Consider the following 14,172-nt stretch of genomic DNA (forward strand, 5'->3'; position numbering starts at 1 on the left):
AGCTCAAATCGTTTCCAAGTCCCTTTAAAATACTTATATCTTTGGTTTTTTACATGCAATAGGACTACAGGCTAACTTAAAGATTGTGATGTGATAGACTTTTTTATATTGTCTCCGTGCATTGTATTTAATTAATGCATATATTGCAAATGCAATCATTCCTTGCTATGCGTTATCAACTAAATGTTGCAATGTCCAGGGAATCTAAATGAATTTAAATTTTGATGACCTCACTTCACTTAATGTAATTAACATCAATATCTAAAAAAAAAAAAAACAGTATGAACCATTTTGTTATAATTTAAGAACTAACATGGCTTGGTGTTTTTCCTTTGTAGTCACAAAAAATATTATCATATACGTCTATATAAGAAGTGGGTCTAATGTCATTTTTCTTTAAGAAAAGATAAATTGTAGATCTTTATTTCTTAATAGGCAGAATAATTAAACGTTAAAATTAGATGTCCAATGTCATCCTGTTATCAAGGTATTCAACGTATTTGCATAAATTAACGTATATTAAAATGTTTTATGAGATGGCATTCTTGCAGACTAAATAGACATGCACACTATGTCATTATTATTGAATTATATGAGTATATATGCGTTTAAATTCCACTTTTATACATGTTTATATAGAAATCGTAAATGTAAAAAATATAGTTGGAGGGTAGCCCCAACTAAGTTAAACACATACATGTACACCCTCTTAAAACAATTTCCACAAAATGTGTACTATTAACTATATAATGGGGTCTTAGAATGTTTAAACAATTTCCACAACGATATGTACTATCAACTAAATCACGGGGTCTTAGAATGCTTAAACAATTCCCACAACAATATGTACTATCAACTAAATAACGGGGTCTTAGAATGCTTTAACAATTCCCACAACAATATGTACTATCAACTAAATAATGGGGTCTTAGAATGCTTAAACGATCCCAACAACGATATGTACTATCAACTAAATAACGGGGTCTTAGAATGCTTAAACAATTCCCACAACAATATGTACTATCAACTAAATAACGGGGTCTTAGAATGCTTAAACAATTCCCGCAACAATATGTACTATCAACTAAATCACGGGGTCTTAGAATGCTTAAACAATTCCCACAACAATATGTACTATCAACTAAATAACGGGGTCTTAGAATGCTTTAACAATTCCCACAACAATATGTACTATCAACTAAATAACGGGGTCTTAGAATGCTTAAACAATTCCCACAACAATATGTACTATCAACTAAATAACGGGGTCTTAGAATGCTTTAACAATTCCCACAACAATATGTACTATCAACTAAATAACGGGGTCTTAGAATGCTTAAACAATTCCCACAACAATATGTACTATCAACTAAATAACGGGGTCTTAGAATGCTTAAACAATTCCCACAACAATATGTACTATCAACTAAATAACGGGGTCTTAGAATGCTTAGGCTATTAGTGTAAACAGTGTATTCTGTCGCACAGCAACTTTACATTGCAAAATCGAAGTCTTTACAAGTAGAATGGTAAAAAAACAATATAATTAACAGGTGTTGTTTAAATGAATCAAGATGTAAACTTACACTGAACAACTGATATGTTATATATCAACATCTTTTTTTAAGGTAGAACAACTACATTTCTACCCGAAAAAAAACTTAGGTTTTTATCGTTGTTCAGTCCACATCGCGCCATTCTTTATGCAGTGAATTGGTTTATACATGTACATTGTACATACTTAAAGGTTTATTTCCATTCCTCTTCACCTGAAGTTTTGTTTGCTTTTTAACATTAGGATGAAGGCTGCATTTGTTCTTATTTTCTGTCTTCCTTGTCTCTTTGCTGAGACGGCCAGTGACGTCGCTCTGGACGCTTACAAAAGGATGACCCCAGAAGAGAGAATGTCTGGTAAGGTAAATCTAAGAAAATCAAAATACTGATACCGTTAATGCATTTGGACACATTAAGTTGTGTGTGCACATGACAAATCCCAAACATTTTCTTCTCTGAATGTAATGCAAAAAGCAATAATAATTTACATAATATTGATTTATACCGCCTTTGCATCATAATGCAAAAATAGAGAATTTGATATTTTAACACAATACTTTTTTCTCTACTTGTGTATGATCAATTGTACATAAACCCACAAACATGTTTAAATTGATCGATGATATAACTCTCACAAGTTGTGCGAGTGAATGATAAGCAGTACAAAGTACAAAGGCGGCCAATAAAAATATCGGCAAATTTTTGTGATCAAAACACGTATACTTCAGTTCAACTGGCATGTCCTTTTTAAAACCAATAACAGTCAGTCAAATGAATTATACTTCTAAGATATATACATGTTTAACAGTACAATATTTTATGGTCATAGTAGTCACGTGATATGACAGTCGCATGGTACGAGCAGATGTATTTGTGGTTTTGAGGTCACTTAAAAAATTCAATATTGCAAGGGCATAATCATGTCAAAACTCACAACTGAATTATAAAATAACTTGATGTTATATCGTGGATTTTGAAAAACGTTGCTTTTTTCGATAAGATTATTTGTTACTAGAAACCGTAATTCATATTGCATATGTTGAATAATTTTGAAGGTCACAGGGTTAATTCATTAAAAAAATAATAATTTGTAAGATTTTACAAGGATCGAAGAAGTTTTTAAGTAACATAGCAAATTTCAAATACACATGTAAAAGTTTGTCAGGATCAGGTAAGTGTATGCCCTTGCAATAAAGTGATTTATTTCGGTACTCAGCTTTAAGATATACGATATTTTATACAAAACCGAGGTTGCCTCTTTATACCATGTATATTTATAACAAAATGAAACTAAGACTATATAGGTAGCATTCTACTATAATAATAATGTTAAACAAAATATTCATTTATAATTTTCCGTTAATCTATGACATTTTTTTTCTTCCTTTAAAAAACTGCATGATAGCTTTCAATGACTTAACTTAATGCATCATTTTGATGCATATGACGTCATATTTTGTAGTACAGCGAGCACGATATCTCGCTTATTTTTCAGTGTGTACGATATAACAGACATCAAAATTGTCAGTAATATCATTTGTTGTTTTCAATTAAAAGGTAAATATAAATTAATTTTGCTAAAAAATAAATTAATAAGTACTTTCGAAGTCTGTAATATACTGTGACGTCATTAAGCACATTTCCTGTACTTTTTGTCTGAACCGAATTTATTGACAGCCTTAACTGTACTGCGTATAAATGTTCTTGATAAACAATACAACGCGTTTATTCATTTCATTATTAAGACAATTTGTTTCGTAAAGTCATTTCTAATATTCAGTCCACGAGGCTGTTGACGTCATAAAACACTGGTTTGCGTCACACGGAACTCAACTTAGCGCCAGTGCCTGTACCATTTTCTGTGCAACAGCCACCGCTGCAGAGACCCTGGGGATATCAGCTCCAATCTGTGCTGCGGCTTGTGCTCTGTAAGTAGATGAATCAAAGAAACAGGAAAAAACTGCAAAAGAGTTGTTTCAGTATAAATTCTTTGCTTTTATATGATGACCATCTACATATACTAGTGACTTTTTCCATTAACGTTAGGATTAAAATTCGTCAAAACAGTTACAATCCTCACTTTTTATATTATCAATATATATATTCCTTTCAGCATTGGACTTATTGGATAGATGTCGAGGAACAAAACCTTAAATAAATAAACGATTTGAACAATTTCATGGGTTTGATTTGTCTTATTGTATACTAATGTAAGTAATATACTCTGCCATATTTTTGGTGTCAAGTGTATGATACTGTGGTTTCAGACAATCAAAAGTAACGGTAATACAGATAGAAGCAAGGTTATTTATTTGTGTATCAGTTATACATCCAGAGCGCATTCAATACTCTTACCTGATTTTGAATGTACTTGGGTCAATTTTGAATCTGAATGTTGAAAAGTTGACATTTGGGCTATGAAAGAAATAGTTTAATGCTATGAACTTTTGTTTATCGCAATACTATTTACTACAAAATGCCGCCAGACCAAATATTCCAGTTATGGCTAACTAATTCCCTTTTACATGTAAAATGTGCTCTTAGAGACTTTAAATTTTTGTTAGTGTGTTCTAGTTTACATAAATGATTTCCATTTAACCCGTTTTAGCAATCTAGACAAAGTTTAAACAAATAAAATAAACTGTTTTATTATACTTTCATGTTAAATACTGAAATTTGATTGTTTTAGACGCAGTTAATACTGTGGAATCAACAATTTTCGTGGATTGCTAGAATTTTACAGGTTCGTACAGACGTAATTTCGTGTATTCTCTGATATCTACAAAAGGAAACATGAATTCGTGGAGGATGTTAATTCGTGGATAAGAGGTACCCGCGAATTCCACGAAAATTGAGGCACTACGAAATCTAATGATTCCACAGTAATTCGTTCCATTACATGTACCATCAGCGTTAGCAACACCCTTGGCAACGGGTAACACAACGAATTGTTACATGCGCGTAAAGTATGCGCGTACGGTTCGCAATAAAATTCACGTTATTTCTATATAAAAGCAGTAAAGTTTTCTTTGAAATTAAGACGTTCAGTATAATAAAATGAATAGTGCCAGTTTGGAAGGGTAAGAGTTGAAATTAACACCCCTCGAAAACCATTGTCAACCTCCGCTTCGCGTCGGTTGACAATGGTTTTCTCGGGGTATCAATTTCAACTCTTACCCTCCCAAACAGGCAATACCTATAAAGTGATATATGGCATATCAAATCGTGTAAGTGTTATATGTTTATTCATTCAAGAAACTAGCTACCATTTTAGTTGTGTGGTTCTTTGGTCACTAGAGAATGGTATGCAACATATGTACGCACTCAAAATGGCGGTTTATCCCGTCTATAGGTGCTGTGAAGGTAAATATTTATCAATATTTATCATTGATACTCACAACTACGTGTTATGAGTTGTTATAAACCTCTAAAGTCTGACGGATAAAATCGACGTCTAACTTGGGTAAGGTACATGTAACAGCTGAAATTTTTTTTACATTTAAACATTTCATATATTATATTTATGTGGTTATTTTTGTAATCCCGAACCCGTTGGTAAACTACAGATGGTTCCTAACAGTTATATTTCAAAGTAAATGTATGAAACAGCGAGTCTATGTTTAATTGTCCTTATTACTCTGGATGACATCGTGAAACATTATGCGTTCATATTGCACATACGTGACTCGTGTCCTGAATCAGGCATAGCCTTATGAAACATTTAGACATATGTTGCTCAGTTATTTAGCGTAAGCTAGAGTCAGAGTCTGCAGAGTGCACACAATGTATAACAGAGAATTTTGTTTCAAGGATCCATTGAAGAGTTGAGCTGAATTTTTAAAAAATATTACATGAATAGCTGAGTCTAAAAGGCAATGTTTTGTCGTAGTAATACATATTGTCTACCATGAATCCAAGTAGTTCGAAATAATCTGGATAAATAGGGATCTGTTTATAAGCATTCTCAAGATCTGTCTTTGCTAACAACGCACCCCTTCCCAATTGTCTAATTATATCAATAGCCGTTTCCACTGATTGATTTTGTACTGTACACAAAGTAGTTTAGGTATGTTGTGATTTATAGACGTACCCTCGGGATAAGATAAATGATGTATCAAACGAAATTCACCGACAGCTTTTTTGGGTACCAATCCAAGAGGTGAAACTTGTATATTAGGAAATGGTGGATTTGGGTAAGGTCCGGCTATACGGTGTGCTCGTAACCCAGTAATACGTTTACTTTGAAGGATTCCATCATTATTGTTCAAAGAAGAGAGATTTCTAGAAACTCTAAAAGCGCGTTGCTCTTGCTATGAGATTCTAAAACCAAAGGTAAACACATTAATTAAAAATTGAGCTAAAAATGGATCATAGCCGTCAAGATAACTGGCCAATTTGTCGACTTGAATTGGTGTGGTGATACTTATATCCCTATCACATAGTGGAGCCTTGTTGGTTAGAGGTGCCGGCTGGTTTTCAAGCATTTTGTTTTGCAAAGGTTTGTTTTGGTCTATTGGGACACTGTCGACGCGGATGCTTTCCCGCACAGTACTGGCAAACATGTTGATGGGGGCAGTTATTTTTTGTGCACGAGCCAACATTGTTGAAGGAATAGCAGTAGTTATGTGACTTGGATTGGGCACGAAAGGGCTGTTTCTTGTACTTGAGTTTAAAATAGAGTCCAGAAACTAAAGCTTCTTGGTATAGCTCAATATTATTCTTCTCTCAAGCTTATAATGAAGGGGTTTTTTTTCGCGCCATCGCAATAAACTTTTCATCATACATTAAAGCAGCAGAGTCCGCACACGAGTCGGCAATTTTTTGCACAGTGTGTGCATACGTCATTCAGTTTCTAATTTCGTGGGGAAACTTTTCTGCATGATTGCGACAAATATGTGGAACGCCTCTACCCATTTAGTTTTAGGTTTGATAGGGCCCCTCTCGTTAGCCTTAACAGAAATGAGCTCGCCATTTTTATCAACCGATTTATACTTGTCTGTCTCATCATGATCAAAATCATTTGGCAACAGGACAGCAAATTTGATGAACTCATTGGCGTGGATTTTTGCCCTAATTTTGGAATCTACACCCAATGATAAACCTGTTGCCGGGCGTGAATCCCCTTCAGTATTTTGGTTAATCAACTGGATACCTTGAGAAGTTATCCCTTGCAGTAGGGAATGGTCAGGTGTTACTGTGGCTTGCAAAGAGGCCTGTTGAGTTTCAGCTGGTTGTTATTGTGAAGTTGCAGTCTGCATGGGGATTGATGATGAAGATTTGCCTTCACCATGGTGATATTCCTCCATATAGCGTCTTCCTTGGTTGGAATGATAGAGGCCATGCACGTCCTTATCATCTCTCTGTCCTCATGAGACATAAGACCGCTTTGAGGTTGGGTTTCTGTGGGAGGATGCGAGGCTGTCTTGTTCCGCCTCAAGCGCTTTGATGTGGATGGCATCTAAATCTAATAGAGTAAAATATAAAGGAAATGAAGATGCTAATATTTAAACTAAAGTGATAATATACATGAATTTGCATAGCTAAACAGTTTTCATGCTATCCTTTAACTCATTTGGTGTAAAGTAAAACTGTGGTAGAGCAGCTTGTCATACCGTATACCCCAGGTATATATATTATGCTCTAAGACAATTAGTGTTAAGCTTGTTATAAATGTTAGAACACATTGCTTATAGCATAAAGAATTCTGCCATACATTTAGTAATTTTATAGCTTATATATATGCCATAGCACTAGAGTTGTACATTTGTGCTAAGCAGCATCATAACATGCCATGTATCTAAAGACTTTGGCGAAAGTAATCGATTGCATACTAGCATCAAGCTAAATCATTTTATATATAAACATTGCAACATATACAGTGCTGCTATCGTAAAATACCCTATCCTATCCTATATCCTGTATCCTGCATCCTATCCTGAAAATAAGCTCTATCCTATCCTATCCTATCCCATACCTTCAAAATATAGGAATGCAAGTTAAATGAAACGAAATTTAAGAATTAAATGATTTTATCAATTAATGTAGTACTCAAAATGAATTATTAAATCTTAAAACTGAATATTCTTCGAGCGGGATAACTTACTTACCTGTGCTACGGTAAAATTAAATAGTACGCGGGATGGACACAATAACGTAAACAAACAGGTAAGCGATTCGATTTTTGATTTTATTATATTTATGCATAAAAAAACAGATAAATAACTTCGATGCACTTATTGAGGAACTGTTTAGTCACATATTTTTATCAAATTATTTTCTTATCACATATAACTGAGCGTTATTATTCGAGCGATTCGTTCGGCGATAAATTTAAACACGATCTGGAAATAAATAATTCCTTTAGGAAGTTTATATCGTTAATAGTTAAACCACTCGGAGTTATTTTTAAAGTATACATAGCTAGCTAACATTTATCAATTCGATATATTCAGGTTAGTATCGGACAGAAATATGCGTCCGTTATTGGGCATCGAAGAAATTATATGAAACGTGAAGCATTGTCTGTTTCTTGTATACATGTTTATCTTTTAAAATGCCGACTTGGTCGTTTATAAATTCAAGCTTTTATTACTTTGCAGACTTAAAATGAAGTAAATACATAAATCTATTTCAGACGTTGTCAAATGTTGCATCGAATTATCGCAGTAACTCCGTACTTGCGTACGAATTGACAAAGATGTAGCACCGACATTTTAGCGCGCATCAATGTTATGCACCGCGTTCTTGATCTAATAATTATTCTTAAATGGTTGAACTTGTACAACGTATTCAATTGACATTGAAAATACATTGTTAAGCCAAGTTTCGCAAAATGACTCTGAAATTTATACTCGAATCTGATTGGCTACAGGATGTAGGATAGGATAGGATAGGATAGAACTTAACTTTTATATTTCTATCATGTATCGTGCATCCTGCATCCTATCCTATCCTATCCTTGTCAACTTTCAGGATAGCAGCACTGTACACCATTTAGTTGCTAAGCATAGCCTGAGGCTCTGTTTTATATGTAAACATTGCAAAACTGCTTATTATATCACACATGTATCATTGCTCCTGCTGCCATAGCATTGGAGCTGTATTATATTCATTCAAAATAAGCTGAGATAGCTTGAAAATAACCAGAAATCTTCATATTCTAGAATTTGTTTGGTAAATTGTTAAGACCAAAAAAAAAACAAAGCTGTTACCGGTGTCCAAACTAATTATAACAAGTGATGTAAAGTCTTGTCTGCAGATTGATCTGGACACTTTGAACTATGATAACATATATCGGGTCCCGTGAGTGAATTGTTGAAATCGCAGAATATCGTACCATTGGACGGACGTGGTCGCAATTTTTGTAGACATCTTCTTTCCCAAGCAGTGGACAATCATGGATGTTTACAAAATGAACAATGACAACGCATGTGCAGACTAGTTAATATGCATAACTTGCCAGTGTGCTTGCCTTAACTAAAAATACAAAGTAGTGGAAACAATAGACGTGGTAAACAAAAACATACAAATAAAGTGATCAACATGCATAAACTATTTATGGACATAATTGTGTTAAAGTACAACAATTTATTTATTCTTCTAATGCTATCTTTGCATCATCTTTTCATGTAGTTGTGCGAAATGAAGGACACCTTATTCTCGTTCACTGCTTATCTTGCAAAAGAAAAGAATAAAACTTTCTCATTTCCTCCCATAAAAAAGCTTCACATTATTTATATAGAGCAAACGCTGGTCTACTGAATGTTCATCAACAAGTCTTGAAATGTGACTAAAACACACAGTGTACAAAATCACAAATCAACAGGAAAGACATAAAACAGGAGCAGAGATTGAGGTAAAGTTGGGTGTTATGGAGAAAGGGGCACCCTCTGCTGACCGGTCACACCACCGTGTGCTCTTTGTCGTAATAAAACAAATTCGGAAAAGCCTGTAAACAATTAAATTAGGTGATTATTTATATAAGCATGCGTCCATCAGCGTGCGACCCAGTGTAGGTTTAAGTTCGCCGACAAGGTCATTGCATCGACCATAGAATTAACGAAAATGACTACACTCGAAAATGTTGGTAGGCCTGTTTTATCAACTTGTCTGTCAGTCACTTGTCCTGCAAGAAACTGTCCATACGAAGAGTATTCCCTCTTGTATCAAATTAACTGGGAGACAAAGACACCATAGCAGGTGATGAAAGTATATTGCTACATAAGTAAGGTAGGTTGACTAAAACAATTGAAGTCATCACATTTATCAAAAAGTTTTGTTGTAATATATCCAAATATGAAACAGATGATACAGACTTCGTTGTATTTTTTTTTAAGATCACTGGGATATATCGAATCGACAGAAGGATGAAAGTATCAATTGTTAATTGATAATACGTCGCCGATATATCTGAAAGTTGACCTGATGGTCACAGTAATTGATGTACTTTTTGCACGTAAAAGTTCTTGAAAAAATTCTTGTTCATATGATTACAAAAACATGTCTGCTAACAATAGGGTGCAATTGGTACTCGTGGGAATTCCGACAAAAACCACATAGATGTTGTCTATCAGAAACTCAAGCATCTTTTAAACGTCAACATCAGAGTATCTGTTTGTACAATCCAAGGGGTTTTGCACAAAATAGTTTTGCAAATGACCGATGACAAGGTAAAAAAATTTACGTTACGTTAATAAATAAGCAGCTATCAATGATGTCTTAAGCCTTGATATTATAAAATATTGGGGGTATTCTATTCTAGTATACGTAATTTGCATACAAACAAAATGACAATACTTTTACTGCTTTTTTTAATTTTTTATTTTTTTTTTGCTAAAAATATTTGGTCAGTTTCGTGTAGAAACAAGCCAGTTCAAGGAAATTAACTTTTTTTCAAATGTGAAAAATAGCCACACATCCACCTTTAAAAAGAAATGATCAACATTTCTTCGATTTTAGATATAAAAATTTGCATTTTATTTATGCAGAGTTCTTCAGTTTATAAAGATCAATTTATCATGTATCAAATTATATATATCAAATTACAATCTAAAATTCTTCATCCATTCCTCCTAAGAGATATATACCAAGAATTTGACTTTAACTCGTTGACTTTGCGATAAGCGGTCTGCTCCCAATTCAAGTTATTGTCAGCAATATTACATGATATGGAATTATAATTACCTTCCACAGTTCACGATGTAGTAAACAAATGTAACACGTATGTTTGGTAAAGTTAATACGATTTATCAATGCACACAATTCTAAAAGAACGGGTTGAGATCACAGATTTTTTTTATGTTATATAGATATTTTATGTCTACTTTACATAATGTTGAAAATACCCAAAAAACCGATAATCTAAATAAAGTACTTCATCAACTATCTCATAATTATATATGTATGCTTTTTTTGGCAAAGAACCCTCAAGATTAACGTCTGTGGTTATGTTTCATCAAATCGATTTTTATAAACGCATTAAATTCTATATCTTATAAGTTTTTTTTTTTTCATTTTTTTGTTTGTGTGGGTATCAAGCTCTCCTTAAAATCCAGGCAGCTGCTTTAACCCTTGGATGATTGAGGTAACAAACAATGAAAGCGATTTTCCGTATGTTAAAATGGCAACGTGACACCTTCAGACGGGGCTCGTACCATTGGCCTCAGTGTCCACATCAGTCGGTACAATCATATGCATCTGCACCTCTTTTTTTAGTGCTTTAAATAAGGAATAAGGAATCCTTCTTTGAGTATTATGAGGTGATAATTTCGGTCGGGCGTGATCAAATCTATCTCATAATATTCAAAGAATGATTCCTTATTACTTATATTTATATTATTTTAAGCCATCGTACAATTAAATCTTTAATTATAAATAAGCAAACCCCGCCGGCGCCTTAATTTGGCGTCATTTGTATTATGAGTTATATAGTACAAAATCGATACTTAGTGTTATCACAGACAAAGACACTGGATGATGTAAATATCAGGAGATAACAAGTTGTCTAGTCAAAAGTAAAGAACTAAAATTGTCAACATATTTCTTTTCTCTGAATTCTTTTCATACATGTACATGTAGTTCATGTTAAAAATAAATCTGCGTAAATATATCGATGATTAAGACAAAACAAACCTCCGTTTTTTAAGTAAATCTACACTGGATAGTACTGCATAGAACATTTATTTGGCAAAATTGGTATCCCCCGCATTAGGCATTTTATTAACGAAGACTGCATGTGTACAACTATCTAGTACATATAAACCACAATTATATGACATATAACATAGATCAGGTTAGATAACAAATGACCGAATTAATTAAAACGGTAATATTGTATAGTGGGCAGCTCTAGACATAGTTCAAGGATAACTACTCAGATAAGACAATTGCTTCATATATAAGACTTTAATCTCTTTGCATTTACAGTTCGTTTGTGGATCTGCAATCAGGTAAGATTAATACGTCAATGCAATAATTGAACAATTAAATCAAAACCCAGTTTTAAGTTTCAGTAAAAAGTTTTGAATAAAAATGTGTATAAGAATCAAGTTTTAAATTAATGAATGTTCATAATATGTTTCATTTTACATTTTTCATAAACACCTTTTTTTTACATTGTTCAACGAATTATAAATATAATTTTATTTATATTCAAAACTATATATCAAGGAATGCATTTTTTCTTCAATTGGTTTGATTGTCTTCTTTTAACAACTTGATATGTAATGATATCAGATATAATTTTTATTCTGAAAACGACAACTAAGGTACAATATTCAGAAATGCTTTCAAATCTCCACAAATATTATATAAAGGACTCTATTTGTTATGGTCAAACATCTTACTATCTTCCACTTTATTTTTAATCTGGTCATAGAACTTTAATTTTTTTTTTTTTTTGGGGGGGGGGGAGAGAAAATGCACGATACCGCAAATAATACTTTCTTTATACATAGGCAACAATCTGAGGGAAAAAAACATATTAAGAAAATTTTGTGAATTGATTTAAGTAATAGTATTGCATATTTTACTTACTTCCTTTCTTCAGAATGAAAGCCGCCTTCATCCTCCTCGTGTGTCTCCCCTTCTTGTTCGCCGGACCGGCCGAGGAAGCCGCGCTTAAGGCGTACAAAAGAATGACTCCTGAAGAAAGGCTATCAGGTCATTAAACAGATTATAACTGTAGATCATTTTCTAGTATTTAAAACATGACCAAAAACAACAAGTAAGTGTGCTCTGATAAACACTGTAAACTGAAATGGAATCATAACAGCTAGTTGTATATGTTCAAAAATCAGAATTACCATATACTAAAGTTACAGTTTGGCTAACATATTTTATAAATTGTTACAATCGGTCAATAGGTTCAAATACCGAGTACCTTTTGAATTAACAGTAAAACCCTAGTACATTACGTTTAGTTTCTCCTCTTTAATTAAAGCAACATAAACCAGAGAGAATGATATAATTATTGTGTTATGCAACACAATATCGTTGAGAAAAGAAACTCAAATGCAGATTGTATCGCAGTCATGCTAATTTTCCGTTGGTGTTACCAACCACTGGTACTCCGAGTGAAAAAATTGTTTTATCAACAGAGTTTCAATTTTAAATAAACAAAATGTCCATAAATCAACTATTTTGTCCAAATTAGCTTGTTATCGAAGCAAAGTAAAGCACGAACAGAACAGATAACAACTTTTATGTATGGATAATTAAACTTGGTATAAATGGAATTATAAAATATTTACATTATTTATATATCAGTCCACCAGGCTGTTGATTCTATCAAGCACTGGTTCGCCAGCCACGGAACTGCTCTCTCTGCTGGATCCTGTAGCATTGTGTGCGCTTCCGCCACCGCTCTGGAAACCATGGGGATGTCAGCTCCAATCTGCGCTGCAGCATGTGCTTTGTATGTACTGATGAAATTTATCATTTATCATACTGTGGTTTCGTCGACATTTATTGAATGCCAATGTCTGTGGCTACCGTTGATGGGTAAATCGACGAATTGAAATTAGATATTTATTTTAGTGCTTTTAGTCATTGAACCTTGTATCAATACACCCATGACAACCAATTCATGTATCCTTCAAACAGTATTTTTAAGAATGTCCATAAGAAGTTATATCTTCGAGAAATAAAGAAACCACAGTGCAATATAATCAAAATTCAGGCACACAAAACAGTAAAAAAAAGAATATATCAAAATCGATTACCAATTGTTTAATCTTATTTATAATATTATTTTTAACATTATATATATATATATATATATATATATATATATATATATATATATATATATATATATATATATATATATATATATATGATTACATGTATCCATTCTACATGTATCTATACATAACCTTGAAATAATAATTTGGATTAGAGTAAAGAATGAATACATCTTCATTTCTATTGAAAATAAACCGATCTTTTCTTAACCAAACCAAATACTACATTGCAAACTTTTTTTGATGTCATATGTATTAAATATTATTTACCAATTATTTGTCTATTTGTTTTCAGGATCGGACTCATTGGCTAAGAACAAAATAAACAATTACAAAACATTTATTGAGGTTTTGTTTTCCATTAAAAATACAGGAA

The 14,172-nt window shown here is 33.0% G+C and overlaps 1 long non-coding RNA gene across 1 annotated transcript; it reads left to right on the forward strand.

Annotated features, from left to right (window-relative positions):
- Positions 1 to 11,912: 11,912 nt before the first annotated feature.
- Positions 11,913 to 14,139, forward strand: LOC136274990 (uncharacterized). The gene is made up of 4 exons (XR_010713472.1): positions 11,913 to 12,002; positions 12,602 to 12,714; positions 13,321 to 13,468; positions 14,092 to 14,139. It is a non-coding gene; the product is annotated as an uncharacterized lncRNA (long non-coding RNA).
- Positions 14,140 to 14,172: the final 33 nt, after the last annotated feature.

This window comes from Magallana gigas, chromosome 4 (genome assembly GCF_963853765.1).
Source record: "Magallana gigas chromosome 4, xbMagGiga1.1, whole genome shotgun sequence".
NCBI lineage: Eukaryota > Metazoa > Mollusca > Bivalvia > Ostreida > Ostreidae > Magallana > Magallana gigas.